General features: G+C 33.5%; 1 long non-coding RNA gene across 1 annotated transcript; it reads left to right on the plus strand.

Annotated features, from left to right (window-relative positions):
- Positions 1 to 222: 222 nt before the first annotated feature.
- Positions 223 to 1,317, plus strand: LOC143548521 (uncharacterized). The gene is made up of 3 exons (XR_013137971.1): positions 223 to 317; positions 670 to 756; positions 1,269 to 1,317. It is a non-coding gene; the product is annotated as an uncharacterized LOC143548521 (long non-coding RNA).
- The last annotated feature ends 5,639 nt before the right edge of the window (positions 1,318 to 6,956 follow it).

Genomic DNA, 6,956 nt, shown 5'->3' on the forward strand with positions numbered 1-6,956 from the left:
ACCTTGCTCGGATATCCACTTAAGAAGACTATTTGAAGTAAACCTTGCCCGGAAGGCAAAATCTCGTACTCGGCTAAGTAAAAGCTTGCTCGGAGTTCCAAGGTGTGCTCGGATTCAATACTTAGCAGTTTCTCAGGAGGTTGAGAAGATTCCAATCTTTCATATTCTTCGTTTAGGTCAAATCTCCTCATTTGGGTCAAACTTTTGACCCAACACAGCGTATGCACTTGTTAGGGTTTCGGATGAATATGTTAATGACAATTAATATGCTAATCCCGAATTACTAACCAAATCAAAATGCAACTAACAAGGTGGAGGTGAGTTTCTGTTACCTTTTTGTGTGTAAAATCAAACATGAATTGAATAATTGATTTTGCTGCATATATTATCATTAGTTTGCTTTTTCTCATATGATTGTGTTCAATTACACTAGGCTGCTCGTTGGAGTGATTTTGTTTCTCGTTTTGTTATGATGTTTGTATTAGGAAAAAAGTTATGTTTTCATCTCATTTAAGGTAATTAGAATGCCACTACTGATTGCATTTGTTTTTTGAAAATTGAAGAAAATAGTGATATTGCCAAACACTGATAGAGTTTAAAATAATTAAACTATGTGCATTGATTGCTTAGTAACGTTTTTCAATTTTATTCAATAATTTTTCATTGTAGATGTGTTGTTGCAAAATATCTTCACGAATGTCATAATTCAGGCGGAACTCATGTATAATTTACATAACAGCCCATCCATTAAAAGAGGTATCAAGTATTTCAAAAATTTCTGTTAAACTAATATTGAATGCGATTTATATAATTCATATTTTATATTTCTGTTGGTCAACAATCTTTGAGCTTTTCTATACTCCCAATATCGTATGTTGTTACAGAAGAAAATATTTCATCTAAGGTTGAGCAGAAATCACACTAGAAGGTGATGAGTCTGTTGAAAAAGCCGATGGGTCGGTTTGTGTGTTTTTCTTAACTGAAAGTAGCGAGTCGGTTTGGTTATCGACATTTCTTTAACCAACAAAACCGACATGAACCGAGTTTTAGTATCTTTAATTGTTATTTTTGCTAAGACATAGGACAGACTATGACATCATTGACTAATAAGAGATTGTAAGTTGATAACATAGTAAAGACAAAATAATGAGTTAAAAACACGATTAATGTGTTTAATATACTGGATGCGTATGTAAGTTTTTTTTTATCAATTGAAACTTTAAAGTGCAATATAACTTGTTAATTATCTTTAATTATTCTTATTGTAGAGACTTGAGCTTCAACACTTTGACTGGTCCAATATCCAATTCAATCCAGATACTAGGATATCCAATAAAGTGCTAAGTTGTGCATATTATCATCTCAAGTTAATCTTTAATCTATGCTAGCGACCATTTTTTGTTTGGTTTCCTTGTGTAGATTACGAAAATTGTTTATGCAATGATTGGAAGTAAGAGATGCTAACGCACCCTCTGTTTATTTTCAGACTTCAGAGTCAGATGTATTTTATCAAATACCGCAGTCAATTTGCCTCTCCGTTAAAGGTACTTTAATTTTAGTTCCAATATTCAATAATTTTACCTCACTTTATTTACTGATGGTGATTAGGTTATTTAAAGTTTTTATGCAAGGCTCAAGTGACATTAAGTAATATTTGTAGCTGGAATCACATCTGCATTTTCTGGAAGCGTAATTATGCCAATCATCTACTAATTGGCGTTAGAGTTAGAACTTTGGTAATGAACTTTGGTAATGAACTTCTGTGTTTTATTATCTCACGAGTCAAAAGTTTTAAAACATAAGCTAAAAAAGGATAAATTGACATATCGAACGTGTTAGAAATGCATTCAAGGTGCATATCTAATACATGAAACCTCCTAAATAGCTTAAAATGTTTTCTAAAAAGTTTATATAATTGAAACATTATGAGTTTGGGCTAGGCTTGTAATGAACTAAACGAACATGAACAAAGCATGTCCGTTTGCTTAATTTTAATGAACAAACAGTCGAAAACAAACTATTAGAGGAACGAATTTTAATTGTTCATGTTTGCTCATTAAGTGGAATGCTATATATATATATATATATATATATATAGAGAGAGAGAGAGAGAGAGAGAGAGAGAGGAGCAGGCTATGAGGAACACAAGTGAAGACATTTTCAGATATATCGCCACTAGTTAATCTTATCCGCGCGCACGCGCAGAATTGAACTTGACGCGCGCGCGTGCAGAATTGAACTGGACGCGCACGTGCTGATCTGATCCGGGCTCGCGCGCTGTTCTGATCTGAGCGTTATTATGATCTGCGGGCTGTTCTGATCTTGTATTATCATTCAATCATAATCTGTAACTTTGAATATGTTATTCTGTAGTGTCCAACTCAACCGGGAAGTATAGAGTGCGGATATTATATCTTAAACTTCATGAAGGAGATAGGTTCGTGACGGACTTTCATACTCGTCAATAACAATGTATGTGTAATTTAATCTTTTGCTTATTGGTTTGTTTTGATCGATTATGTTTTGACCCGACCAAGTTTGTAACGTCTTTTTTTTTCTTCTTAGGTTGGTGGAGGCAAAGAGGTATACACGGATTCGGATCTTGACGCGGTTCGTGAAGAATGGTCGAGCTATGCGGTTCAGTTTGTTTTTCGAGAATGATTTCTTGTATTGACTAAACAAATATTTTTTGTAACATTTTGATGTAGAATACTTAATTAAAAAATGAAATGAATGGTTTATTTTGTATAATTTTTTCATTAATTTAAATATTAGAATGCATAATAATAATAAAATAGTAAAATAATGTTTTTTTTTAAAATAATACCATGATTCGCAAATTTGCGTGTCATAAATTACAGTCATAAAAGCATGTCATAAATGGGAGTCATAAAGTGTAAGTCATAAACGTGAGTCATGAAATGTGAGTCATAAAGGCAAGTTATAAAATGTGAGTCATAAATTATGACTCGCGAGTGCAAGTCATAATTGATTTATGACTGGGCTATCAATGACTCGCATTTGCAAGTCATCTGTACCCATTTATGACTCGCAATGCGAGTCATTAAAAGCCTTTTTTCTAGTAGTGTGACGTAACACCAGTCCTAATAATACAGATATATAAAACTATGATGGAAGGAGATTTGGTTAATATGAAGTCCTATGTGGTTGATAAACTGTTCGGAGAAAGATATTGAAGTCCTACACACTCACAAAATTCAAGTTTATTCTGATAAGGGTGAGGAACAGGCTCAAAAATACCAGCCTGTTGTGAATGGTTGTTATGTTAACAAGGTACATTCTGGTAGAGTCTAGGAAACAAAATGGATTATAGTTGGGCAAGAAGAAGATAGGAACGAAGCTAAGCTTGAAGCTAAACATAAAGATAAAATAACAAGAGCTTCGTGGAACAAGTCTAATTATATGCATGTTGGTGTTTTGAGACCTACACGTCAAGGAGGCTCAACCAAAACTTCATATGAAGAAGTACGTAAGGCATACAGAGCAAGAGTTTTTGGGATGACAGAGTGGATAAAATCAAGATCTAGCAATATCCAAGGTGGAGTTTGTTAGTGCATAATGTCTAGTGCTAGGATCTTGTATTTTGTATTGAAAATATGTTTGAAATATATTTGGGCGTATATGTACCATATCCAGTGGATATGTACTTATACAGCGAATATATCCGCCTGATAAGACATGTACGGTGGATATGATAAGTCTATTTATCTGCCATTATATCTAGTTTTTCATATTTCCATGTTGTACTGAGCTTGACTCTGTCATATCATTTTACTGTTGATGTTGAACTGAATATAAAGTATATTAAAAAGTGAATTGATATTGTGTTATTTATCTCATAATATTTTCCACACATTATGTTAAATAGTAGGTTGTAAACTCAGTGTTTTGATCCGTATACGTACACATTCTTTCAGCTTCTTAATTTAAATGAAGAGGCGGTGGATGAATTGGAGAGATAGGAGGATATTGAGGTGATGGAGGGTGAGGAGGTGAGATTTGATAAGAGTGTTCCATATGGGTATATGTCTTTTGATTATGATGATGTTGAGGTTGAAGACATGACAGCTGAAGAATATCCTGATTTATACACTTAGTGTAACAACTCTGACGAAGGGATTCCATTCTTAACGACTGAGCACTTTAATTAAGCTGAAGAACGTCGATGGAAGGAGAAAGAGAAATAACATGGGAAAGATAATGTATCAAAGACCAAATAACAAGCTTCGGATGGTATGTTTACATATAACATGTCAAAAATGAATAAGATGATTGAGGCCCTGAGATGTGCTGAACGTGAAGATTATAAGCACTATAAGTCTCGAAAATCGGCATACCAGATGAAAAAGTTTGTTGCACTGAAGACAATCAAAGGTAATATCATCTCGTGGATGTATAAATCTGATCTTAAAGTATGCACCATGAAGTGATAGCACAGGTTTTGATACTTCTAGCATATTACTGATATGCTTACCATGCCACAGTTGAATGTTTGCGCGTTAGCTATCAAGTCATTCATGAACCGTGGAGGAAATCAGATAGCTAATTGGTTCTACCTTCACTTGGTACACAAGGTAATATATGGTTTAAAATTCTTCAAACCACAAGTGCCAACATGTAAGTACATCGATGAGATCATCCACGACCAATTGAAGGAAGCTGGTTGTCACACCCTCAATTTTCAACCAACGGGGTTTTACCGTGAGGCGCGTGACATACCAGGATCTTGCCATGTGTCATAACGAACAAACAATTTATAATGAAAAATATTTAAATATTATTGCTCATCATAAATGAGGTAAGTACATTTAAAATAAAGTTTTTACATTTGCGGAAGTGTATAATTTATGTAAACAACTAAAAAATCCCATAGTGCGTGTCAAGACGCCCAGACATAACATTTCATTAACGACTCCCAGCATAATTCGATGCTTAGTGGGATCCATGCATCCTAGACTCATTTCAACTTCGCACGTGCACATTAACACCTGAGAAACACAAGCTAAAACTGGTCAACACAACGGTTGTTGAATTCACTGGTTTGAGTTTAAAATCAAGTTTGTTAAACAAACCATTTAGTAAGTAAACTTTGTAAGCAATAAAGCATGGATAATGTATGCATTAGTAATAGTGCTAGTTAATTAGGCTAGCAATCATGTTATATTATTGTGAGTTCCATTGTGACCGAGGCTAACTTGTTAGTTTGGTGCCACCCACGGAGTCTAATATAAGACTAGTGTGTTTCTAATAAATGAGACGCCCGACTACTCCCTCAACTGAGAGCCCCGAGGGGGTTCGTCAAACCCCGTAGTACTACCTTTCATTACAGAGCCAATGTACAATTGTTAACGGTTCAATGTGCATGGGGGACTTCAGTTAAGTGCACTATGTACCCATGAGATATTAAAAAGTCTACAATTATCCAAAAGTTTGTATGTTGCATGCTTTCCCCACAAAAGGAGTAATCAAAAAATGGGGTAGTGAAACTCACCTCGAACGCGATTCAAATTGAAAGTCAACTGCTTAAGTCAAAGTTGTTCTAGTGCCTAAATCATACAAGCACTATAATAAGTATTTGCTAAGCAATTCCTAAAACCCTTAGTATCCAAACAATTCCCTTGTTTATTTGAAGTTGACCAAAAGGTCCAAGTCGTTGACCGTTGACTAAAAAGTCCAAGTCTCGATGACCGAAGACCAAAATTTGAGTTTTGTTAAACGTTGACAAAAATGTTAACCTTTGACCAAAATATTGACCGACAACCCATTGGTGTCTTTTGACCAATTTTCTAGACTTAGAATGATTACATTATGTTCCTAGTCATAAGAATCATGTAATGTACACTTAGCCAATTTTCATACAATCTTATGGCTAAGTCTAACTTCCACCACTTTCAACACTTCACAAGTAAGACTAACCACTTAGTCAAATAGTTCTAAGTTGACCTATAAAGTCAAAATTCAATTTACCACAATCAATCTATTACAAATTACAATTATTTTTACTAACCAATATGCTAATCATCCTTTACAAGTTTTCAACCATCAAAACTGATTTTTCCAACCAACCAAAATTTGTAATTAAATTATCAAATAATTCGCACATATTCTTTCAAGTATTAGGTACAACATATATATTTTTGGTAATTTTTAATTCACACAATTATACAGAATATTCACACTCTATAACAACCTAATTTCAGTCTCTATTTTAACACAGCAGTACACAAATATTTGCCTAAAATTCTATATTTGTCCAATTGATGAAAGACCAAATGGATTAGATTCATACTTCAATTTATAGCATTCCAGAAGTTAAATCACACCCATATCTATTTTCAGTCTCAAATAATACAATTTACAACACATCTCAGAATATTTCTCTTTCAATCAGGATTGCAACCCGATTTTGTAAATTAATTAAAACTAGTCAAACAAAGTCCAAAAATTATGATTCTTGACTTTTTGAAAATTAGATTCAAATTACTTAATCATAGTATCCCAAATCAATCAGAAGCACCAATGTATCATCAAGTATACAATAGACAATCTAGAACACAGCATCTGTCAACAAGCAGATTCAAAGCAAAAGTCACAAAAATCATGATTCTTATATCCTTATGATCTTTAATCATCAAGGAACCATTTTCTATAATCGAATCTCATGTATTTCATTATTTTACTTATTTATAAAATATTATTTATGTACAAAAGGTTTCCATATATTCTTTTATGACAAGACACAAAATTTCTTTTAAAAATCAACCTTGATTATTCTTAGTTCATTTTCTCAAATTCGATTATTTGGATACCAGGTTTTCATTACCCAAAATCAAAATAGGAATAAAAATATGTAATAAACCATATTTACCTTTTTCCTGGTCCAAGAACTCTACACCCTTGCTTCTAAGAATCACCAAGTTGTTTATGATATTTGA

The sequence above is a fragment of the Bidens hawaiensis genome, unplaced genomic scaffold (genome assembly GCF_021521415.1).
Source record: "Bidens hawaiensis isolate Kalapana, Puna unplaced genomic scaffold, B.hawaiensis_p1.1 tig00015193_1, whole genome shotgun sequence".
Classification (NCBI taxonomy): Eukaryota; Viridiplantae; Streptophyta; class Magnoliopsida; order Asterales; family Asteraceae; genus Bidens; species Bidens hawaiensis.